Below are 24,636 nucleotides of genomic sequence, written 5' to 3'. Positions count from 1 at the left end.
CCCCCGGCAGACTCGCCCCGCCCACGCCCCGCCCCACCTCCGTTACTCTGGAGACCGTGGCTGCCGGGTGGGAGGGGCCTAAGGCCTGGAGGTGGAAGACAGTGGTGATGAGGAGGGAGAATTCTCCACTCGGGAGTTGTCCCCAGTGGTAGTGGCGGGACACGTGCGGCCACTAGACATCCTGCCGAAACCCACCCAAGGCACTTCCCGGAGCGTGTCGACTGCCAGGAAAACTCACCCGCCGGGGCTTAGGGGGTTAGCGGGGGTTCCCAAACGGACACATCGAGTGCCCCGCGAGAGGCCACGGGAAGGAAAGGGGGTCGCTGGCCTGCTAGGACCCTGCTGGGTGGGGGCTGTGCTGGAAGAGAACCTCTGCTATGGTGTCGTGGACTGTTGTTTTCTCCTCTAAGTCTGATGGAAAAGAAGAGACAGAGGAAGGAAGCTCCAGAACAAGCAAGCGGGGCTCCGGTGCGGAAACTCAGAGCCCAAACTACCACCGCTAGGGGCCGCTGGTTGGGGAAAGAATGGTTCCTTCCTGGGTTCCAAGGCAGGGGGAGGGGCAGGGGCCCCTTGCAGAAGGGGGCTGTGGGGGAGGGGACCCCTGGGCCAGACCTGGGACTGGGCTGAGACCCTCTCTCCATCCGAGAGCGAGAGCTCACCTGGTCCAGGCCAAGAGTCTGCACTGGGCCAGGGCTGCCCCGGTCGGTCCCTCGGAAGAGGGGGCTTCCTCGCCAACCAAAGTCCCCGCGGCCTCGTCAAGCGGGGGCCTACCTAGGGCCGGCGTTTGCCCTGCAGGTCTCTCCCCACGCCAATGGTCACAGACGTGCTGACTCCCATCGCCGTCAGTCACCTCCGCCGTTTTGGGACCGGAAAACCTGGCCTTTCCCACAGGTGGCCTGAGGCTTCTGCCTTGGCCGCCTGCCAGGGCCCGGAGAGGCCTGTCTCTCAGAGAGGAGAGGCTCACAGTCTTCCCCTTCTCGTCAGTGTCCACTCTTGCTCTGTGTTTCTTCTCTGGGATGAGAGGGGCGGGCCCCTGAGCACCCAGGCGACTCTCACACATCAGCGTGCCCTTTCTCCTCTCGCCCCACTTTGTGGTACCGTACGAATGAACACTGATCTTTTCTCCGGGTTCGGGGGGACCCAAAACGAAGCTGCTTACCTGTTGGGTTGTGAGGCTTTTCAGGGGAAAGCATTTCTGCTCCCGTGAGGCTCACTGCGCTCAATTGGGCTTACAGGTCCGTGTGTTCCGTGTACCAGGGACAATGGTAAGCAGGCACCGCGACCGTCCAAAGCAGTTGCATGGGTTGTTTCGGCGTTGACTCGAGCCACAGCCGCCAGGGTTTGAAACACACACACCACACGAAAGGAAGAACTCATCATCTGAAGTAGCTTCGGCTCTGCCAGAGCACGCCACGCAGCCAGGTGATTTTCCTGTTGGTTGTCGTGCCAAGCTACCATAGCAGGCAATTCCACAGGTATACTGTGCAGAGTTCCAAACGAAAGCAGATAGCCCCTGTCGCCGAGGCGCAGCTGCCTAGGCGATAAAGCCCCAGGCACTGGTGCTCCTGAGGGCTGCGGGGACAGCCAGGTCTACGCCGGTGGCAGGAGGCTCTGGGCCTCAGTGCCCTGCCAGTGGGCCCTACTTGAGTATAGGTGCTCTGGCATGGGGTGGAGTCGGTCTCAGGTGGGCCCTCCCTCCACAGGCCTCTCCTGTCCCCTTGGCTGAAGCCGAGCCCGGCACTGGGGGGTTGGTGCCTGCGCAGGAGCCTTGAATCTCTGGACAGGCCCCGTGCCAGCTGGGACCTGAGCCCCAGCCCAGCTGCAAGCCCCTACGCCCAAGTTCCTTGGCCTTGCCCAGGTCAGCTAAGAGGGAGGAGAGGAGAAGATGGTCGTCAGCACAGCGGGGAAGCAATAGTGCCGACACCTGGCAGCGGGAGAAGCGCCTCCAACAGCCCCGTGGGATCTAAGCCCCCTCTGGCTCCAGCCGCCGCCCCAGCCAGGCCTCTCCCCGCCCCCCCACGGCCGGCCGAGCCAGGACCAAGGCACAGGCGCCCAAGCCCGCCGGGCAGGCCACGCCCCCAGCCGCCGCCCCGCCCCCGGGCGCCCGGCGCCCCGCCCCCCGGCAGACTCGCCCCGCCCACGCCCCGCCCCGCCTCCGTTGCTCTGGAGACCGTGGCTGCCGGCGGGAGGGGGCCTAAGGCCTGGAGGTGGAAGACAGTGGTGATGAGGGGGAGAATTCTCCACTCGGAGTTGTCCCCAGTCGGTAGTGGCGGGACACGTGCGGCCACTAGACATCCTGCCGAAACCCACCCAAGGCACTTCCCGGAGCGTGTCGACTGCCAGGAAAACTCACCCGCCGGGCTTAGGGGTTAGCGGGGTTCCCAAACGGACACATCGAGTGCCCGCGAGAGGCCACGGGAAGGAAAGGGGTCGCTGGCCTGCTAGGACCCTGCTGGGTGGGGGCTGTGCTGGAAGAGAACCTCTGCTATGGTGTCGTGGACTGTTGTTTTCTCCTCTAAGTCTGATGAAAAGAAGAGACAGAGGAAGGAAGCTCCAGGAACAAGCAAGCGGCCCCGGTGCGGAAACTCAGAGCCCAAACTACCACCGCTAGGGGCCGCTTGTTGGGAAAGAATGGTTCCTTCCTGGGTTCCAAGGCAGGGGGAGGGGCAGGGCCCCCTTGCAGAAGGGGCTGTGGGGGAGGGGACCCCTGGGCCAGACCTGGGGACTGGGCTGAGGCCCCTCTCTCCATCCGAGAGCGAGAGCTCACCTGGTCCAGGCCAAGAGTCTGCACTGGGCCAGGCTGCCCCGGTCGGTCCCTCGGAAGAGGGGGCTTCCTCGCCAACCAAAGTCCCCGCGGCCTCGTCAAGCGGGGGGCACTACCTAGGGCCGGCGTTGCCCTGCAGGTCTCTCCACGCCAATGGTCACAGACGTGCTGACTCCCATCGCCGTCAGTCACCTCCGCCGTTTTGGGACCGGAAAACCTGGCCTTTCCCACAGGTGGCCTGAGGGCTTCTGCCTTGGCCGCCTGCCAGGCCGGAGAGGCCTGTCTCTCAGAGAGGAGAGGCTCACAGTCTTCCCCCTTCCTCGTCAGTGTCCACTCTTGCTCTGTGTTTCTTCTCTGGGATGAGAGGGGCGGGCCCCCTGAGCACCCAGGGCGACTCTCACACATCAGCGTGGCCCTTTCTCCTCTCGCCCCCACTTTGTGGTACCGTACGAATGGATACACTGATCTTTTCTCCGGGTTCGGGGGACCCAAAACGAAGCTGCTCTACCTGTTGGGTTGTGAGCTTTTCAGGGGAAAGCATTTCTGCTCCCGTGAGGCTCACTGCGCTCAATTGGGCTTACAGGTCCGTGTGTTCCGTGTACCAGGGACATGGTAAGGCAGGCATCGCGACCGTCCAAAGCAGTTGCATGGGTTGTTTCGGCGTTGACTCGAGCCACAGCCGCCAGGGTTTGAAACACACACACCACACGAAAGGAAGAACTCATCATCTGAAGTAGCTTCGGCTCTGCCAGAGCACGCCACGCAGCCAGGTGATTTTCCTGTTGGTTGTCGTGCCAAGCTACCATAGCAGGCAATTCCACAGGTATACTGTGCAGAGTTCCAAACGAAGCAGATAGCCCCTGTCGCCGAGGCGCAGCTGCCTAGGCGATAAAGCCCCAGGCACTGGTGCTCCTGAGGGCTGCGGGGACAGCCAGGTCTACGCCGGTGGCAGGAGGCTCTGGGCCTCAGTGCCCTGCCAGTGGGCCCTACTTGAGTATAGGTGCTCTGGCATGGGGTGGAGTCGGTCTCAGGTGGGCCCTCCCTCCACAGGCCTCTCCTGTCCCCTTGGCTGAAGCCGAGCCCGGCACTGGGGGTTGGTGCCTGCGCAGGAGCCTTGAATCTCTGGACAGGCCCCGTGCCAGCTGGGACCTGAGCCCCAGCCCAGCTGCAAGCCCTACGCCCAAGTTCCTTGGCCTTGCCCAGGTCAGCTAAGAGGGAGGAGAGGAGAAGATGGTCGTCAGCACAGCGGGAAGCAATAGTGCCGACACCTGGCAGCGGGAGAAGCGCCTCCAACAGCCCCGTGGGATCTAAGCCCCCTCTGGCTCCAGCCGCCGCCCCAGCCAGGCCTCTCCCCGCCCCCCCACGGCCGGCCGAGCCAGGACCATGGCACAGGCGCCCAAGCCCGCCGGGCAGGCCACGCCCCCAGCCGCCCCCGCCCCCGGGCGCCCGGCGCCCCGCCCCCGGCAGACTCGCCCCGCCCACGCCCCGCTCCACCTCCGTTGCTCTGGAGACCGTGGCTGCTGGCGGGAGGGGCCTAAGGCCTGGAGGTGGAAGACAGTGGTGATGAGGGGGAGAATTCTCCACTCGGGAGTTGTCCCCAGTGGTAGTGGCGGGACACGTGCGGCCACTAGACATCCTGCCGAAACCCACCCAAGGCACTTCCCGGAGCGTGTCGACTGCCAGGAAAACTCACCCGCCGGGCTTAGGGGTTAGCGGGGTTCCCAAACGGACACATCGAGTGCCCGCGAGAGGCCACGGGAAGGAAAGGGGTCGCTGGCCTGCTAGGACCCTGCTGGGTGGGGGCTGTGCTGGAAGAGAACCTCTGTTATGGTGTCGTGGACTGTTGTTTTCTCCTCTAAGTCTGATGAAAAGAAGAGACAGAGGAAGGAAGCTCCAGGAACAAGCAAGCGGCCCCGGTGCGGAAACTCAGAGCCCAAACTACCACCGCTAGGGGCCGCTGTTGGGAAAGAATGGTTCCTTCCTGGGTTCCAAGGCAGGGGGAGGGGCAGGGCCCCTTGCAGAAGGGGCTGTGGGGGAGGGGACCCCTGGGCCAGACCTGGGACTGGGCTGAGGCCCTCTCTCCATCCGAGAGCGAGAGCTCACCTGTCCAGGCCAAGAGTCTGCACTGGGCCAGGCTGCCCCGGTCGGTCCCTCGGAAGAGGGGGCTTCCTCGCCAACCAAAGTCCCCGCGGCCTCGTCAAGCGGGGGCCTACCTAGGGCCGGCGTTGCCCTGCAGGTCTCTCCCACGCCAATGGTCACAGACGTGCTGACTCCCATCGCCGTCAGTCACCTCCGCCGTTTTTGGGACCGGAAAACCTGGCCTTTCCCACAGGTGGCCTGAGGGCTTCTGCCTTGGCCGCCTGCCAGGCCCGGAGAGGCCTGTCTCTCAGAGAGGAGAGGCTCACAGTCTTCCCCTTCCTCGTCAGTGTCCACTCTTGCTCTGTGTTTCTTCTCTGGGATGAGAGGGGCGGGCCCCTGAGCACCCAGGCGACTCTCACACATCAGCGTGCCCTTTCTCCTCTCGCCCCACTTTGTGGTACCGTACGAATGAACACTGATCTTTTCTCCGGGTTCGGGGGACCCAAAACGAAGCTGCTTACCTGTTGGGTTGTGAGGCTTTTCAGGGGAAAGCATTTCTGCTCCCGTGAGGCTCACTGCGCTCAATTGGGCTTACAGGTCCGTGTGTTCCGTGTACCAGGGACATGGTAAGCAGGCACCGCGACCGTCCAAAGCAGTTGCATGGGTTGTTTCGGCGTTGACTCGAGCCACAGCCGCCAGGGTTTGAAACACACACACCACACGAAAGGAAGAACTCATCATCTGAAGTAGCTTCGGCTCTGCCAGAGCACGCCACGCAGCCAGGTGATTTTCCTGTTGGTTGTCGTGCCAAGCTACCATAGCAGGCAATTCCACAGGTATACTGTGCAGAGTTCCAAACGAAAGCAGATAGCCCCTGTCGCCGAGGCGCAGCTGCCTAGGCGATAAAGCCCCAGGCACTGGTGCTCCTGAGGGCTGCGGGGACAGCCAGGTCTACGCCGGTGGCAGGAGGCTCTGGGCCTCAGTGCCCTGCCAGTGGGCCCTACTTGAGTATAGGTGCTCTGGCATGGGGTGGAGTCGGTCTCAGGTGGGCCCTCCCTCCACAGGCCTCTCCTGTCCCCTTGGCTGAAGCCGAGCCCGGCACTGGGGGTTGGTGCCTGCGCAGGAGCCTTGAATCTCTGGACAGGCCCCGTGCCAGCTGGGACCTGAGCCCCAGCCCAGCTGCAAGCCCTACGCCCAAGTTCCTTGGCCTTGCCCAGGTCAGCTAAGAGGGAGGAGAGGAGAAGATGGTCGTCAGCACAGCGGGAAGCAATAGTGCCGACACCTGGCAGCGGGAGAAGCGCCTCCAACAGCCCCGTGGGATCTAAGCCCCCTCTGGCTCCAGCCGCCGCCCCAGCCAGGCCTCTCCCCGCCCCCCCACGGCCGGCCGAGCCAGGACCAAGGCACAGGCGCCCAAGCCCGCCGGGCAGGCCACGCCCCCAGCCGCCCCCGCCCCCGGGCGCCCGGCGCCCCGCCCCCGGCAGACTCGCCCCGCCCACGCCCCGCCCCGCCTCCGTTACTCTGGAGACCGTGGCTGCCGGCGGGAGGGGCCTAAGGCCTGGAGGTGGAAGACAGTGGTGATGAGGGGGAGAATTCTCCACTCGGGAGTTGTCCCCAGTGGTAGTGGCGGGACACGTGCGGCCACTAGACATCCTGCCGAAACCCACCCAAGGCACTTCCCGGAGCGTGTCGACTGCCAGGAAAACTCACCCGCCGGGCTTAGGGGTTAGCGGGGTTCCCAAACGGACACATCGAGTGCCCGCGAGAGGCCACGGGAAGGAAAGGGGTCGCTGGCCTGCTAGGACCCTGCTGGGTGGGGGCTGTGCTGGAAGAGAACCTCTGCTATGGTGTCGTGGACTGTTGTTTTCTCCTCTAAGTCTGATGAAAAGAAGAGACAGAGGAAGGAAGCTCCAGGAACAAGCAAGCGGCTCCGGTGCGGAAACTCAGAGCCCAAACTACCACCGCTAGGGGCCGCTGTTGGGAAAGAATGGTTCCTTCCTGGGTTCCAAGGCAGGGGGAGGGGCAGGGCCCCTTGCAGAAGGGGCTGTGGGGGAGGGGACCCCTGGGCCAGACCTGGGACTGGGCTGAGACCCTCTCTCCATCCGAGAGCGAGAGCTCACCTGGTCCAGGCCAAGAGTCTGCACTGGGCCAGGCTGCCCCGGTCGGTCCCTCGGAAGAGGGGGCTTCCTCGCCAACCAAAGTCCCCGCGGCCTCGTCAAGCGGGGGCCTACCTAGGGCCGGCGTTGCCCTGCAGGTCTCTCCCACGCCAATGGTCACAGACGTGCTGACTCCCATCGCCGTCAGTCACCTCCGCCGTTTTGGGACCGGAAAACCTGGCCTTTCCCACAGGTGGCCTGAGGGCTTCTGCCTTGGCCGCCTGCCAGGCCCGGAGAGGCCTGTCTCTCAGAGAGGAGAGGCTCACAGTCTTCCCCTTCCTCGTCAGTGTCCACTCTTGCTCTGTGTTTCTTCTCTGGGATGAGAGGGGCGGGCCCCTGAGCACCCAGGCGACTCTCACACATCAGCGTGCCCTTTCTCCTCTCGCCCCACTTTGTGGTACCGTACGAATGAACACTGATCTTTTCTCCGGGTTCGGGGGACCCAAAACGAAGCTGCTTACCTGTTGGGTTGTGAGGCTTTTCAGGGGAAAGCATTTCTGCTCCCGTGAGGCTCACTGCGCTCAATTGGGCTTACAGGTCCGTGTGTTCCGTGTACCAGGGACATGGTAAGCAGGCACCGCGACCGTCCAAAGCAGTTGCATGGGTTGTTTTGGCGTTGACTCGAGCCACAGCCGCCAGGGTTTGAAACACACACACCACACGAAAGGAAGAACTCATCATCTGAAGTAGCTTCGGCTCTGCCAGAGCACGCCACGCAGCCAGGTGATTTTCCTGTTGGTTGTCGTGCCAAGCTACCATAGCAGGCAATTCCACAGGTATACTGTGCAGAGTTCCAAACGAAAGCAGATAGCCCCTGTCGCCGAGGCGCAGCTGCCTAGGCGATAAAGCCCCAGGCACTGGTGCTCCTGAGGGCTGCGGGGACAGCCAGGTCTACGCCGGTGGCAGGAGGCTCTGGGCCTCAGTGCCCTGCCAGTGGGCCCTACTTGAGTATAGGTGCTCTGGCATGGGGTGGAGTCGGTCTCAGGTGGGCCCTCCCTCCACAGGCCTCTCCTGTCCCCTTGGCTGAAGCCGAGCCCGGCACTGGGGGTTGGTGCCTGCGCAGGAGCCTTGAATCTCTGGACAGGCCCCGTGCCAGCTGGGACCTGAGCCCCAGCCCAGCTGCAAGCCCTACGCCCAAGTTCCTTGGCCTTGCCCAGGTCAGCTAAGAGGGAGGAGAGGAGAAGATGGTCGTCAGCACAGCGGGAAGCAATAGTGCCGACACCTGGCAGCGGGAGAAGCGCCTCCAACAGCCCCGTGGGATCTAAGCGCCCTCTGGCTCCAGCCGCCGCCCCAGCCAGGCCTCTCCCCGCCCCCCCACGGCCGGCCGAGCCAGGACCAGGGCACAGGCGCCCAAGCCCGCCGGGCAGGCCACGCCCCCAGCCGCCCCCGCCCCCAGGCGCCCGGCGCCCCGCCCCCGGCAGACTCGCCCCGCCCACGCCCCGCTCCACCTCCGTTGCTCTGGAGACCGTGGCTGCTGGCGGGAGGGGCCTAAGGCCTGGAGGTGGAAGACAGTGGTGATGAGGGGGAGAATTCTCCACTCGGGAGTTGTCCCCAGTGGTAGTGGCGGGACACGTGCGGCCACTAGACATCCTGCCGAAACCCACCCAAGGCACTTCCCGGAGCGTGTCGACTGCCAGGAAAACTCACCCGCCGGGCTTAGGGGTTAGCGGGGTTCCCAAACGGACACATCGAGTGCCCGCGAGAGGCCACGGGAAGGAAAGGGGTCGCTGGCCTGCTAGGACCCTGCTGGGTGGGGGCTGTGCTGGAAGAGAACCTCTGTTATGGTGTCGTGGACTGTTGTTTTCTCCTCTAAGTCTGATGAAAAGAAGAGACAGAGGAAGGAAGCTCCAGGAACAAGCAAGCGGCCCCGGTGCGGAAACTCAGAGCCCAAACTACCACCGCTAGGGGCCGCTGTTGGGAAAGAATGGTTCCTTCCTGGGTTCCAAGGCAGGGGGAGGGGCAGGGCCCCTTGCAGAAGGGGCTGTGGGGGAGGGGACCCCTGGGCCAGACCTGGGACTGGGCTGAGACCCTCTCTCCATCCGAGAGCGAGAGCTCACCTGGTCCAGGCCAAGAGTCTGCACTGGGCCAGGCTGCCCCGGTCGGTCCCTCGGAAGAGGGGGCTTCCTCGCCAACCAAAGTCCCCGCGGCCTCGTCAAGCGGGGGCCTACCTAGGGCCGGCGTTGCCCTGCAGGTCTCTCCCACGCCAATGGTCACAGACGTGCTGACTCCCATCGCCGTCAGTCACCTCCGCCGTTTTGGGACCGGAAAACCTGGCCTTTCCCACAGGTGGCCTGAGGGCTTCTGCCTTGGCCGCCTGCCAGGCCCGGAGAGGCCTGTCTCTCAGAGAGGAGAGGCTCACAGTCTTCCCCTTCCTCGTCAGTGTCCACTCTTGCTCTGTGTTTCTTCTCTGGGATGAGAGGGGCGGGCCCCTGAGCACCCAGGCGACTCTCACACATCAGCGTGCCCTTTCTCCTCTCGCCCCACTTTGTGGTACCGTACGAATGAACACTGATCTTTTCTCCGGGTTCGGGGGACCCAAAACGAAGCTGCTTACCTGTTGGGTTGTGAGGCTTTTCAGGGGAAAGCATTTCTGCTCCCGTGAGGCTCACTGCGCTCAATTGGGCTTACAGGTCCGTGTGTTCCGTGTACCAGGGACATGGTAAGCAGGCATCGCGACCATCCAAAGCAGTTGCATGGGTTGTTTCGGCGTTGACTCGAGCCACAGCCGCCAGGGTTTGAAACACACACACCACACGAAAGGAAGAACTCATCATCTGAAGTAGCTTCGGCTCTGCCAGAGCACGCCACGCAGCCAGGTGATTTTCCTGTTGGTTGTCGTGCCAAGCTACCATAGCAGGCAATTCCACAGGTATACTGTGCAGAGTTCCAAACGAAAGCAGATAGCCCCTGTCGCCGAGGCGCAGCTGCCTAGGCGATAAAGCCCCAGGCACTGGTGCTCCTGAGGGCTGCGGGGACAGCCAGGTCTACGCCGGTGGCAGGAGGCTCTGGGCCTCAGTGCCCTGCCAGTGGGCCCTACTTGAGTATAGGTGCTCTGGCATGGGGTGGAGTCGGTCTCAGGTGGGCCCTCCCTCCACAGGCCTCTCCTGTCCCCTTGGCTGAAGCCGAGCCCGGCACTGGGGGTTGGTGCCTGCGCAGGAGCCTTGAATCTCTGGACAGCCCCGTGCCAGCTGGGACCTGAGCCCCAGCCCAGCTGTAAGCCCTAAGCCCAAGTTCCTTGGCCTTGCCCAGGTCAGCTAAGAGGGAGGAGAGGAGAAGATGGTCGTCAGCACAGCGGGAAGCAATAGTGCCGACACCTGGCAGCGGGAGAAGCGCCTCCAACAGCCCCGTGGGATCTAAGCCCCCTCTGGCTCCAGCCGCCGCCCCAGCCAGGCCTCTCCCCGCCCCCCCACGGCCGGCCGAGCCAGGACCAAGGCACAGGCGCCCAAGCCCGCCGGGCAGGCCACGCCCCCAGCCGCCCCCGCCCCCGGGCGCCCGGCGCCCCGCCCCCGGCAGACTCGCCCCGCCCACGCCCCGCCCCGCCTCCGTTGCTCTGGAGACCGTGGCTGCCGGCGGGAGGGGCCTAAGGCCTGGAGGTGGAAGACAGTGGTGATGAGGGGGAGAATTCTCCACTCGGGAGTTGTCCCCAGTGGTAGTGGCGGGACACGTGCGGCCACTAGACATCCTGCCGAAACCCACCCAAGGCACTTCCCGGAGCGTGTCGACTGCCAGGAAAACTCACCCGCCGGGCTTAGGGGTTAGCGGGGTTCCCAAACGGACACATCGAGTGCCCGCGAGAGGCCACGGGAAGGAAAGGGGTCGCTGGCCTGCTAGGACCCTGCTGGGTGGGGGCTGTGCTGGAAGAGAACCTCTGCTATGGTGTCGTGGACTGTTGTTTTCTCCTCTAAGTCTGATGAAAAGAAGAGACAGAGGAAGGAAGCTCCAGGAACAAGCAAGCGGCCCCGGTGCGGAAACTCAGAGCCCAAACTACCACCGCTAGGGGCCGCTGTTGGGAAAGAATGGTTCCTTCCTGGGTTCCAAGGCAGGGGGAGGGGCAGGGCCCCTTGCAGAAGGGGCTGTGGGGGAGGGGACCCCTGGGCCAGACCTGGGACTGGGCTGAGGCCCTCTCTCCATCCGAGAGCGAGAGCTCACCTGGTCCAGGCCAAGAGTCTGCACTGGGCCAGGCTGCCCCGGTCGGTCCCTCGGAAGAGGGGGCTTCCTCGCCAACCAAAGTCCCCGCGGCCTCGTCAAGCGGGGGCCTACCTAGGGCCGGCGTTGCCCTGCAGGTCTCTCCCACGCCAATGGTCACAGACGTGCTGACTCCCATCGCCGTCAGTCACCTCCGCCGTTTTGGGACCGGAAAACCTGGCCTTTCCCACAGGTGGCCTGAGGGCTTCTGCCTTGGCCGCCTGCCAGGCCCGGAGAGGCCTGTCTCTCAGAGAGGAGAGGCTCACAGTCTTCCCCTTCCTCGTCAGTGTCCACTCTTGCTCTGTGTTTCTTCTCTGGGATGAGAGGGGCGGGCCCCTGAGCACCCAGGCGACTCTCACACATCAGCGTGCCCTTTCTCCTCTCGCCCCACTTTGTGGTACCGTACGAATGAACACTGATCTTTTCTCCGGGTTCGGGGGACCCAAAACGAAGCTGCTTACCTGTTGGGTTGTGAGGCTTTTCAGGGGAAAGCATTTCTGCTCCCGTGAGGCTCACTGCGCTCAATTGGGCTTACAGGTCCGTGTGTTCCGTGTACCAGGGACATGGTAAGCAGGCACCGCGACCGTCCAAAGCAGTTGCATGGGTTGTTTCGGCGTTGACTCGAGCCACAGCCGCCAGGGTTTGAAACACACACACCACACGAAAGGAAGAACTCATCATCTGAAGTAGCTTCGGCTCTGCCAGAGCACGCCACGCAGCCAGGTGATTTTCCTGTTGGTTGTCGTGCCAAGCTACCATAGCAGGCAATTCCACAGGTATACTGTGCAGAGTTCCAAACGAAAGCAGATAGCCCCTGTCGCCGAGGCGCAGCTGCCTAGGCGATAAAGCCCCAGGCACTGGTGCTCCTGAGGGCTGCGGGGACAGCCAGGTCTACGCCGGTGGCAGGAGGCTCTGGGCCTCAGTGCCCTGCCAGTGGGCCCTACTTGAGTATAGGTGCTCTGGCATGGGGTGGAGTCGGTCTCAGGTGGGCCCTCCCTCCACAGGCCTCTCCTGTCCCCTTGGCTGAAGCCGAGCCCGGCACTGGGGGTTGGTGCCTGCGCAGGAGCCTTGAATCTCTGGACAGGCCCCGTGCCAGCTGGGACCTGAGCCCCAGCCCAGCTGCAAGCCCTACGCCCAAGTTCCTTGGCCTTGCCCAGGTCAGCTAAGAGGGAGGAGAGGAGAAGATGGTCGTCAGCACAGCGGGAAGCAATAGTGCCGACACCTGGCAGCGGGAGAAGCGCCTCCAACAGCCCCGTGGGATCTAAGCCCCCTCTGGCTCCAGCCGCCGCCCCAGCCAGGCCTCTCCCCGCCCCCCCACGGCCGGCCGAGCCAGGACCAAGGCACAGGCGCCCAAGCCCGCCGGGCAGGCCACGCCCCCAGCCGCCCCCGACCTTGGGCGCCCGGCGCCCCGCCCCCGGCAGACTCGCCCCGCCCACGCCCCGCCCCGCCTCCGTTGCTCTGGAGACCGTGGCTGCCGGCGGGAGGGGCCTAAGGCCTGGAGGTGGAAGACAGTGGTGATGAGGGGGAGAATTCTCCACTCGGGAGTTGTCCCCAGTGGTAGTGGCGGGACACGTGCGGCCACTAGACATCCTGCCGAAACCCACCCAAGGCACTTCCCGGAGCGTGTCGACTGCCAGGAAAACTCACCCGCCGGGCTTAGGGGTTAGCGGGGTTCCCAAACGGACACATCGAGTGCCCGCGAGAGGCCACGGGAAGGAAAGGGGTCGCTGGCCTGCTAGGACCCTGCTGGGTGGGGGCTGTGCTGGAAGAGAACCTCTGCTATGGTGTCGTGGACTGTTGTTTTCTCCTCTAAGTCTGATGAAAAGAAGAGACAGAGGAAGGAAGCTCCAGGAACAAGCAAGCGGCCCCGGTGCGGAAACTCAGAGCCCAAACTACCACCGCTAGGGGCCGCTGTTGGGAAAGAATGGTTCCTTCCTGGGTTCCAAGGCAGGGGGAGGGGCAGGGCCCCTTGCAGAAGGGGCTGTGGGGGAGGGGACCCCTGGGCCAGACCTGGGACTGGGCTGAGGCCCTCTCTCCATCCGAGAGCGAGAGCTCACCTGGTCCAGGCCAAGAGTCTGCACTGGGCCAGGCTGCCCCGGTCGGTCCCTCGGAAGAGGGGGCTTCCTCGCCAACCAAAGTCCCCGCGGCCTCGTCAAGCGGGGGCCTACCTAGGGCCGGCGTTGCCCTGCAGGTCTCTCCCACGCCAATGGTCACAGACGTGCTGACTCCCATCGCCGTCAGTCACCTCCGCCGTTTTGGGACCGGAAAACCTGGCCTTTCCCACAGGTGGCCTGAGGGCTTCTGCCTTGGCCGCCTGCCAGGCCCGGAGAGGCCTGTCTCTCAGAGAGGAGAGGCTCACAGTCTTCCCCTTCCTCGTCAGTGTCCACTCTTGCTCTGTGTTTCTTCTCTGGGATGAGAGGGGCGGGCCCCTGAGCACCCAGGCGACTCTCACACATCAGCGTGCCCTTTCTCCTCTCGCCCCACTTTGTGGTACCGTACGAATGAACACTGATCTTTTCTCCGGGTTCGGGGGACCCAAAACGAAGCTGCTTACCTGTTGGGTTGTGAGGCTTTTCAGGGGAAAGCATTTCTGCTCCCGTGAGGCTCACTGCGCTCAATTGGGCTTACAGGTCCGTGTGTTCCGTGTACCAGGGACATGGTAAGCAGGCATCGCGACCGTCCAAAGCAGTTGCATGGGTTGTTTCGGCGTTGACTCGAGCCACAGCCGCCAGGGTTTGAAACACACACACCACACGAAAGGAAGAACTCATCATCTGAAGTAGCTTCGGCTCTGCCAGAGCACGCCACGCAGCCAGGTGATTTTCCTGTTGGTTGTCGTGCCAAGCTACCATAGCAGGCAATTCCACAGGTATACTGTGCAGAGTTCCAAACGAAAGCAGATAGCCCCTGTCGCCGAGGCGCAGCTGCCTAGGCGATAAAGCCCCAGGCACTGGTGCTCCTGAGGGCTGCGGGGACAGCCAGGTCTACGCCGGTGGCAGGAGGCTCTGGGCCTCAGTGCCCTGCCAGTGGGCCCTACTTGAGTATAGGTGCTCTGGCATGGGGTGGAGTCGGTCTCAGGTGGGCCCTCCCTCCACAGGCCTCTCCTGTCCCCTTGGCTGAAGCCGAGCCCGGCACTGGGGGTTGGTGCCTGCGCAGGAGCCTTGAATCTCTGGACAGGCCCCGTGCCAGCTGGGACCTGAGCCCCAGCCCAGCTGTAAGCCCTACGCCCAAGTTCCTTGGCCTTGCCCAGGTCAGCTAAGAGGGAGGAGAGGAGAAGATGGTCGTCAGCACAGCGGGAAGCAATAGTGCCGACACCTGGCAGCGGGAGAAGCGCCTCCAACAGCCCCGTGGGATCTAAGCCCCCTCTGGCTCCAGCCGCCGCCCCAGCCAGGCCTCTCCCCGCCCCCCCCCATGGCCGGCCTAGCCCGGACCAAGGCACAGGCGCCCAAGCCCACCGGGCAGGCCACGCCCCCAGCCGCCCCCGCCCCCGGGCGCCCGGCGTCCCGCCCCCGGCAGTCTCGCCCCGCCCACGCCCCGCCCCACCTCCGTTACTCTGGAGACCGTGGCTGCCGGTGGGAGGGGCCTAAGGCCTGGAGGTGGAAGACAGTGGTGATGAGGGGGAGAATTCTCCACTCGGGAGTTGTCCCCAGTGGTAGTGGCGGGACACGTGCGGCCACTAGACATCCTGCCGAAACCCACCCAAGGCACTTCCCGGAGCGTGTCGACTGCCAGGAAAACTCACCCGCCGGGCTTAGGGGTTAGCGGGGTTCCCAAACGGACACATCGAGTGCCCGCGAGAGGCCACGGGAAGGAAAGGGGTCGCTGGCCTGCTAGGACCCTGCTGGGTGGGGGCTGTGCTGGAAGAGAACCTCTGCTATGGTGTCGTGGACTGTTGTTTTCTCCTCTAAGTCTGATGAAAAGAAGAGACAGAGGAAGGAAGCTCCAGGAACAAGCAAGCGGCTCCGGTGCGGAAACTCAGAGCCCAAACTACCACCGCTAGGGGCCGCTGTTGGGAAAGAATGGTTCCTTCCTGGGTTCCAAGGCAGGGGGAGGGGCAGGGCCCCTTGCAGAAGGGGCTGTGGGGGAGGGGACCCCTGGGCCAGACCTGGGACTGGGCTGAGACCCTCTCTCCATCCGAGAGCGAGAGCTCACCTGGTCCAGGCCAAGAGTCTGCACTGGGCCAGGCTGCCCCGGTCGGTCCCTCGGAAGAGGGGGCTTCCTCGCCAACCAAAGTCCCCGCGGCCTCGTCAAGCGGGGGCCTACCTAGGGCCGGCGTTGCCCTGCAGGTCTCTCCCACGCCAATGGTCACAGACGTGCTGACTCCCATCGCCGTCAGTCACCTCCGCCGTTTTGGGACCGGAAAACCTGGCCTTTCCCACAGGTGGCCTGAGGGCTTCTGCCTTGGCCGCCTGCCAGGCCCGGAGAGGCCTGTCTCTCAGAGAGGAGAGGCTCACAGTCTTCCCCTTCCTCGTCAGTGTCCACTCTTGCTCTGTGTTTCTTCTCTGGGATGAGAGGGGCGGGCCCCTGAGCACCCAGGCGACTCTCACACATCAGCGTGCCCTTTCTCCTCTCGCCCCACTTTGTGGTACCGTACGAATGAACACTGATCTTTTCTCCGGGTTCGGGGGACCCAAAACGAAGCTGCTTACCTGTTGGGTTGTGAGGCTTTTCAGGGGAAAGCATTTCTGCTCCCGTGAGGCTCACTGCGCTCAATTGGGCTTACAGGTCCGTGTGTTCCGTGTACCAGGGACATGGTAAGCAGGCACCGCGACCGTCCAAAGCAGTTGCATGGGTTGTTTCGGCGTTGACTCGAGCCACAGCCGCCAGGGTTTGAAACACACACACCACACGAAAGGAAGAACTCATCATCTGAAGTAGCTTCGGCTCTGCCAGAGCACGCCACGCAGCCAGGTGATTTTCCTGTTGGTTGTCGTGCCAAGCTACCATAGCAGGCAATTCCACAGGTATACTGTGCAGAGTTCCAAACGAAAGCAGATAGCCCCTGTCGCCGAGGCGCAGCTGCCTAGGCGATAAAGCCCCAGGCACTGGTGCTCCTGAGGGCTGCGGGGACAGCCAGGTCTACGCCGGTGGCAGGAGGCTCTGGGCCTCAGTGCCCTGCCAGTGGGCCCTACTTGAGTATAGGTGCTCTGGCATGGGGTGGAGTCGGTCTCAGGTGGGCCCTCCCTCCACAGGCCTCTCCTGTCCCCTTGGCTGAAGCCGAGCCCGAAACTGGGGGTTGGTGCCTGCGCAGGAGCCTTGAATCTCTGGACAGGCCCCGTGCCAGCTGGGACCTGAGCCCCAGCCCAGCTGCAAGCCCTACGCCCAAGTTCCTTGGCCTTGCCCAGGTCAGCTAAGAGGGAGGAGAGGAGAAGATGGTCGTCAGCACAGCGGGAAGCAATAGTGCCGACACCTGGCAGCGGGAGAAGCGCCTCCAACAGCCCCGTGGGATCTAAGCCCCCTCTGGCTCCAGCCGCCGCCCCAGCCAGGCCTCTCCCCGCCCCCCCACGGCCGGCCGAGCCAGGACCAAGGCACAGGCGCCCAAGCCCGCCGGGCAGGCCACGCCCCCAGCCGCCCCCGCCCCCGGGCGCCCGGCGCCCCGCCCCCGGCAGACTCGCCCCGCCCACGCCCCGCCCCGCCTCCGTTGCTCTGGAGACCGTGGCTGCCGGCGGGAGGGGCCTAAGGCCTGGAGGTGGAAGACAGTGGTGATGAGGGGGAGAATTCTCCACTCGGGAGTTGTCCCCAGTGGTAGTGGCGGGACACGTGCGGCCACTAGACATCCTGCCGAAACCCACCCAAGGCACTTCCCGGAGCGTGTCGACTGCCAGGAAAACTCACCCGCCGGGCTTAGGGGTTAGCGGGGTTCCCAAACGGACACATCGAGTGCCCGCGAGAGGCCACGGGAAGGAAAGGGGTCGCTGGCCTGCTAGGACCCTGCTGGGTGGGGGCTGTGCTGGAAGAGAACCTCTGCTATGGTGTCGTGGACTGTTGTTTTCTCCTCTAAGTCTGATGAAAAGAAGAGACAGAGGAAGGAAGCTCCAGGAACAAGCAAGCGGCCCCGGTGCGGAAACTCAGAGCCCAAACTACCACCGCTAGGGGCCGCTGTTGGGAAAGAATGGTTCCTTCCTGGGTTCCAAGGCAGGGGGAGGGGCAGGGCCCCTTGCAGAAGGGGCTGTGGGGGAGGGGACCCCTGGGCCAGACCTGGGACTGGGCTGAGGCCCTCTCTCCATCCGAGAGCGAGAGCTCACCTGGTCCAGGCCAAGAGTCTGCACTGGGCCAGGCTGCCCCGGTCGGTCCCTCGGAAGAGGGGGCTTCCTCGCCAACCAAAGTCCCCGCGGCCTCGTCAAGCGGGGGCCTACCTAGGGCCGGCGTTGCCCTGCAGGTCTCTCCCACGCCAATGGTCACAGACGTGCTGACTCCCATCGCCGTCAGTCACCTCCGCCGTTTTGGGACCGGAAAACCTGGCCTTTCCCACAGGTGGCCTGAGGGCTTCTGCCTTGGCCGCCTGCCAGGCCCGGAGAGGCCTGTCTCTCAGAGAGGAGAGGCTCACAGTCTTCCCCTTCCTCGTCAGTGTCCACTCTTGCTCTGTGTTTCTTCTCTGGGATGAGAGGGGCGGGCCCCTGAGCACCCAGGCGACTCTCACACATCAGCGTGCCCTTTCTCCTCTCGCCCCACTTTGTGGTACCGTACGAATGAACACTGATCTTTTCTCCGGGTTCGGGGGACCCAAAACGAAGCTGCTTACCTGTTGGGTTGTGAGGCTTTTCAGGGGAAAGCATTTCTGCTCCCGTGAGGCTCACTGCGCTCAATTGGGCTTACAGGTCCGTGTGTTCCGTGTACCAGGGACATGGTAAGCAGGCATCGCGACCGTCCAAAGCAGTTGCATGGGTTGTTTCGGCGTTGACTCGAGCCACAGCCGCCAGGGTTTGAAACACACACACCACACGAAAGGAAGAACTCATCATCTGAAGTAGCTTCGGCTCTGCCAGAGCACGCCACGCAGCCAGGTGATTTTCCTGTTGGTTGTCGTGCCAAGCTACCATAGCAGGCAATTCCACAGGTATACTGTGCAGAGTTCCAAACGAAAGCAGATAGCCCCTGTCGCCGAGGCGCAGCTGCCTAGGCGATAAAGCCCCAGGCACTGGTGCTCCTGAGGGCTGCGGGGACAGCCAGGTCTACGCCGGTGGCAGGAGGCTCTGGGCCTCAGTGCCCTGCCAGTGGGCCCTACTTGAGTATAGGTGCTCTGGCATGGGGTGGAGTCGGTCTCAGGTGGGCCCTCCCTCCACAGGCCTCTCCTGTCCCCTTGGCTGAAGCCGAGCCCGGCACTGGGGGTTGGTGCCTGCGCAGGAGCCTTGAATCTCTGGACAGGCCCCGTGCCAGCTGGGACCTGAGCCCCAGCCCAGCTGCAAGCCCTACGCCCAAGTTCCTTGGCCTTGCCCAGGTCAGCTAAGAGGGAGGAGAGGAGAAGATGGTCGTCAGCACAGCGGGAAGCAATAGTGCCGACACCTGGCAGCGGGAGAAGCGCCTCCAACAGCCCCGTGGGATCTAAGCCCCCTCTGGCTCCAGCCGCCGCCCCAGCCAGGCCTCTCCCCGCCCCCCCACGGCCGGCCGAGCCAGGACCAAGGCACAGGCGCCCAAGCCCGCCGGGCAGGCCACGCCCCCAGCCGCCCCCGACCTCGGGCGCCCGGCGCCCCGCCCCCGGCAGACTCGCCCCGCCCACGCCCCGCCCCGCCTCCGTTGCTCTGGAGACCGTGGCTGCCGGCGGGAGGGGCCTAAGGCCTGGAGGTGGAAGACAGTGGTGATGAGGGGGAGAATTCTCCACTCGGGAGTTGTCCCCAGTGGTAGTGGCGGGACACGTGCGGCCACTAGACATCCTGCCGAAACCCACCCAAGGCACTTCCCGGAGCGTGTCGACTGCCAGGAAAACTCACCCGCCGGGCTTAGGGGTTAGCGGGGTTCCCAAACGGACACATCGAGTGCCCGCGAGAGGCCACGGGAAGGAAAGGGGTCGCTGGCCTGCTAGGACCCTGCTGGGTGGGGGCTGTGCTGGAAGAGAACCTCTGCTATGGTGTCGTGGACTGTTGTTTTCTCCTCTAAGTCTGATGAAAAGAAGAGACAGAGGAAGGAAGCTCCAGGAACAAGCAAGCGGCCCCGGTGCGGAAACTCAGAGCCCAAACTACCACCGCTAGGGGCCGCTGTTGGGAAAGAATGGTTCCTTCCTGGGTTCCAAGGCAGGGGGAGGGGCAGGGCCCCTTGCAGAAGGGGCTGTGGGGGAGGGGACCCCTGGGCCAGACCTGGGACTGGGCTGAGGCCCTCTCTCCATCCGAGAGCGAGAGCTCACCTGGTCCAGGCCAAGAGTCTGCACTGGGCCAGGCTGCCCCGGTCGGTCCCTCGGAAGAGGGGGCTTCCTCGCCAACCAAAGTCCCCGCGGCCTCGTCAAGCGGGGGCCTACCTAGGGCCGGCGTTGCCCTGCAGGTCTCTCCCACGCCAATGGTCACAGACGTGCTGACTCCCATCGCCGTCAGTCACCTCCGCCGTTTTGGGACCGGAAAACCTGGCCTTTCCCACAGGTGGCCTGAGGGCTTCTGCCTTGGCCGCCTGCCAGGCCCGGAGAGGCCTGTCTCTCAGAGAGGAGAGGCTCACAGTCTTCCCCTTCCTCGTCAGTGTCCACTCTTGCTCTGTGTTTCTTCTCTGGGATGAGAGGGGCGGGCCCCTGAGCACCCAGGCGACTCTCACACATCAGCGTGCCCTTTCTCCTCTCGCCCCACTTTGTGGTACCGTACGAATGAACACTGATCTTTTCTCCGGGTTCGGGGGACCCAAAACGAAGCTGCTTACCTGTTGGGTTGTGAGGCTTTTCAGGGGAAAGCATTTCTGCTCCCGTGAGGCTCACTGCGCTCAATTGGGCTTACAGGTCCGTGTGTTCCGTGTACCAGGGACATGGTAAGCAGGCATCGCGACCGTCCAAAGCAGTTGCATGGGTTGTTTCGGCGTTGACTCGAGCCACAGCCGCCAGGGTTTGAAACACACACACCACACGAAAGGAAGAACTCATCATCTGAAGTAGCTTCGGCTCTGCCAGAGCACGCCACGCAGCCAGGTGATTTTCCTGTTGGTTGTCGTGCCAAGCTACCATAGCAGGCAATTCCACAGGTATACTGTGCAGAGTTCCAAACGAAAGCAGATAGCCCCTGTCGCCGAGGCGCAGCTGCCTAGGCGATAAAGCCCCAGGCACTGGTGCTCCTGAGGGCTGCGGGGACAGCCAGGTCTACGCCGGTGGCAGGAGGCTCTGGGCCTCAGTGCCCTGCCAGTGGGCCCTACTTGAGTATAGGTGCTCTGGCATGGGGTGGAGTCGGTCTCAGGTGGGCCCTCCCTCCACAGGCCTCTCCTGTCCCCTTGGCTGAAGCCGAGCCCGGCACTGGGGGTTGGTGCCTGCGCAGGAGCCTTGAATCTCTGGACAGGCCCCGTGCCAGCTGGGACCTGAGCCCCAGCCCAGCTGTAAGCCCTACGCCCAAGTTCCTTGGCCTTGCCCAGGTCAGCTAAGAGGGAGGAGAGGAGAAGATGGTCGTCAGCACAGCGGGAAGCAATAGTGCCGACACCTGGCAGCGGGAGAAGCGCCTCCAACAGCCCCGTGGGATCTAAGCCCCCTCTGGCTCCAGCCGCCGCCCCAGCCAGGCCTCTCCCCGCCCCCCCCATGGCCGGCCTAGCCCGGACCAAGGCACAGGCGCCCAAGCCCGCCGGGCAGGCCACGCCCCCAGCCGCCCCCGCCCCCGGGCGCCCGGCGACCCGCCCCCGGCAGACTCGCCCCGCCCACGCCCCGCCCCACCTCCGTTACTCTGGAGACCGTGGCTGCCGGTGGGAGGGGCCTAAGGCCTGGAGGTGGAAGACAGTGGTGATGAGGGGGAGAATTCTCCACTCGGGAGTTGTCCCCAGTGGTAGTGGCGGGACACGTGCGGCCACTAGACATCCTGCCGAAACCCACCCAAGGCACTTCCCGGAGCGTGTCGACTGCCAGGAAAACTCACCCGCCGGGCTTAGGGGTTAGCGGGGTTCCCAAACGGACACATCGAGTGCCCGCGAGAGGCCACGGGAAGGAAAGGGGTCGCTGGCCTGCTAGGACCCTGCTGGGTGGGGGCTGTGCTGGAAGAGAACCTCTGCTATGGTGTCGTGGACTGTTGTTTTCTCCTCTAAGTCTGATGAAAAGAAGAGACAGAGGAAGGAAGCTCCAGGAACAAGCAAGCGGCTCCGGTGCGGAAACTCAGAGCCCAAACTACCACCGCTAGGGGCCGCTGTTGGGAAAGAATGGTTCCTTCCTGGGTTCCAAGGCAGGGGGAGGGGCAGGGCCCCTTGCAGAAGGGGCTGTGGGGGAGGGGACCCCTGGGCCAGACCTGGGACTGGGCTGAGACCCTCTCTCCATCCGAGAGCGAGAGCTCACCTGGTCCAGGCCAAGAGTCTGCACTGGGCCAGGCTGCCCCGGTCGGTCCCTCGGAAGAGGGGGCTTCCTCGCCAACCAAAGTCCCCGCGGCCTCGTCAAGCGGGGGCCTACCTAGGGCCGGCGTTGCCCTGCAGGTCTCTCCCACGCCAATGGTCACAGACGTGCTGACTCCCATCGCCGTCAGTCACCTCCGCCGTTTTGGGACCGGAAAACCTGGCCTTTCCCACAGGTGGCCTGAGGGCTTCTGCCTTGGCCGCCTGCCAGGCCCGGAGAGGCCTGTCTCTCAGAGAGGAGAGGCTCACAGTCTTCCCCTTCCTCGTCAGTGTCCACTCTTGCTCTGTGTTTCTTCTCTGGGATGAGAGGGGCGGGCCCCTGAGCACCCAGGCGACTCTCACACATCAGCGTGCCCTTTCTCCTCTCGCCCCACTTTGTGGTACCGTACGAATGAACACTGATCTTTTCTCCGGGTTCGGGGGACCCAAAACGAAGCTGCTTACCTGTTGGGTTGTGAGGCTTTTCAGGGGAAAGCATTTCTGCTCCCGTGAGGCTCACTGCGCTCAATTGGGCTTACAGGTCCGTGTGTTCCGTGTACCAGGGACATGGTAAGCAGGCACCGCGACCGTCCAAAGCAGTTGCATGGGTTGTTTCGGCGTTGACTCGAGCCACAGCCGCCAGGGTTTGAAACACACACACCACACGAAAGGAAGAACTCATCATCTGAAGTAGCTTCGGCTCTGCCAGAGCACGCCACGCAGCCAGGTGATTTTCCTGTTGGTTGTCGTGCCAAGCTACCATAGCAGGCAATTCCACAGGTATACTGTGCAGAGTTCCAAACGAAAGCAGATAGCCCCTGTCGCCGAGGCGCAGCTGCCTAGGCGATAAAGCCCCAGGCACTGGTGCTCCTGAGGGCTGCGGGGACAGCCAGGTCTACGCCGGTGGCAGGAGGCTCTGGGCCTCAGTGCCCTGCCAGTGGGCCCTACTTGAGTATAGGTGCTCTGGCATGGGGTGGAGTCGGTCTCAGGTGGGCCCTCCCTCCACAGGCCTCTCCTGTCCCCTTGGCTGAAGCCGAGCCCGGCACTGGGGGTTGGTGCCTGCGCAGGAGCCTTGAATCTCTGGACAGGCCCCGTGCCAGCTGGGACCTGAGCCCCAGCCCAGCTGCAAGCCCTACGCCCAAGTTCCTTGGCCTTGCCCAGGTCAGCTAAGAGGGAGGAGAGGAGAAGATGGTCGTCAGCACAGCGGGAAGCAATAGTGCCGACACCTGGCAGCGGGAGAAGCGCCTCCAACAGCCCCGTGGGATCTAAGCCCCCTCTGGCTCCAGCCGCCGCCCCAGCCAGGCCTCTCCCCGCCCCCCCACGGCCGGCCGAGCCAGGACCAAGGCACAGGCGCCCAAGCCCGCCGGGCAGGCCACGCCCCCAGCCGCCCCCGCCCCCGGGCGCCCGGCGCCCCGCCCCCGGCAGACTCGCCCCGCCCACGCCCCGCCCCGCCTCCGTTGCTCTGGAGACCGTGGCTGCCGGCGGGAGGGGCCTAAGGCCTGGAGGTGGAAGACAGTGGTGATGAGGGGGAGAATTCTCCACTCGGGAGTTGTCCCCAGTGGTAGTGGCGGGACACGTGCGGCCACTAGACATCCTGCCGAAACCCACCCAAGGCACTTCCCGGAGCGTGTCGACTGCCAGGAAAACTCACCCGCCGGGCTTAGGGGTTAGCGGGGTTCCCAAACGGACACATCGAGTGCCCGCGAGAGGCCACGGGAAGGAAAGGGGTCGCTGGCCTGCTAGGACCCTGCTGGGTGGGGGCTGTGCTGGAAGAGAACCTCTGCTATGGTGTCGTGGACTGTTGTTTTCTCCTCTAAGTCTGATGAAAAGAAGAGACAGAGGAAGGAAGCTCCAGGAACAAGCAAGCGGCCCCGGTGCGGAAACTCAGAGCCCAAACTACCACCGCTAGGGGCCGCTGTTGGGAAAGAATGGTTCCTTCCTGGGTTCCAAGGCAGGGGGAGGGGCAGGGCCCCTTGCAGAAGGGGCTGTGGGGGAGGGGACCCCTGGGCCAGACCTGGGACTGGGCTGAGGCCCTCTCTCCATCCGAGAGCGAGAGCTCACCTGGTCCAGGCCAAGAGTCTGCACTGGGCCAGGCTGCCCCGGTCGGTCCCTCGGAAGAGGGGGCTTCCTCGCCAACCAAAGTCCCCGCGGCCTCGTCAAGCGGGGGCCTACCTAGGGCCGGCGTTGCCCTGCAGGTCTCTCCCACGCCAATGGTCACAGACGTGCTGACTCCCATCGCCGTCAGTCACCTCCGCCGTTTTGGGACCGGAAAACCTGGCCTTTCCCACAGGTGGCCTGAGGGCTTCTGCCTTGGCCGCCTGCCAGGCCCGGAGAGGCCTGTCTCTCAGAGAGGAGAGGCTCACAGTCTTCCCCTTCCTCGTCAGTGTCCACTCTTGCTCTGTGTTTCTTCTCTGGGATGAGAGGGGCGGGCCCCTGAGCACCCAGGCGACTCTCACACATCAGCGTGCCCTTTCTCCTCTCGCCCCACTTTGTGGTACCGTACGAATGAACACTGATCTTTTCTCCGGGTTCGGGGGACCCAAAACGAAGCTGCTTACCTGTTGGGTTGTGAGGCTTTTCAGGGGAAAGCATTTCTGCTCCCGTGAGGCTCACTGCGCTCAATTGGGCTTACAGGTCCGTGTGTTCCGTGTACCAGGGACATGGTAAGCAGGCATCGCGACCGTCCAAAGCAGTTGCATGGGTTGTTTCGGCGTTGACTCGAGCCACAGCCGCCAGGGTTTGAAACACACACACCACACGAAAGGAAGAACTCATCATCTGAAGTAGCTTCGGCTCTGCCAGAGCACGCCACGCAGCCAGGTGATTTTCCTGTTGGTTGTCGTGCCAAGCTACCATAGCAGGCAATTCCACAGGTATACTGTGCAGAGTTCCAAACGAAAGCAGATAGCCCCTGTCGCCGAGGCGCAGCTGCCTAGGCGATAAAGCCCCAGGCACTGGTGCTCCTGAGGGCTGCGGGGACAGCCAGGTCTA

This window comes from Dasypus novemcinctus, chromosome 21, assembly GCF_030445035.2.
Source record: "Dasypus novemcinctus isolate mDasNov1 chromosome 21, mDasNov1.1.hap2, whole genome shotgun sequence".
Lineage (NCBI taxonomy): Eukaryota > Metazoa > Chordata > Mammalia > Cingulata > Dasypodidae > Dasypus > Dasypus novemcinctus.
This window is presented reverse-complemented; position numbering follows the sequence as displayed.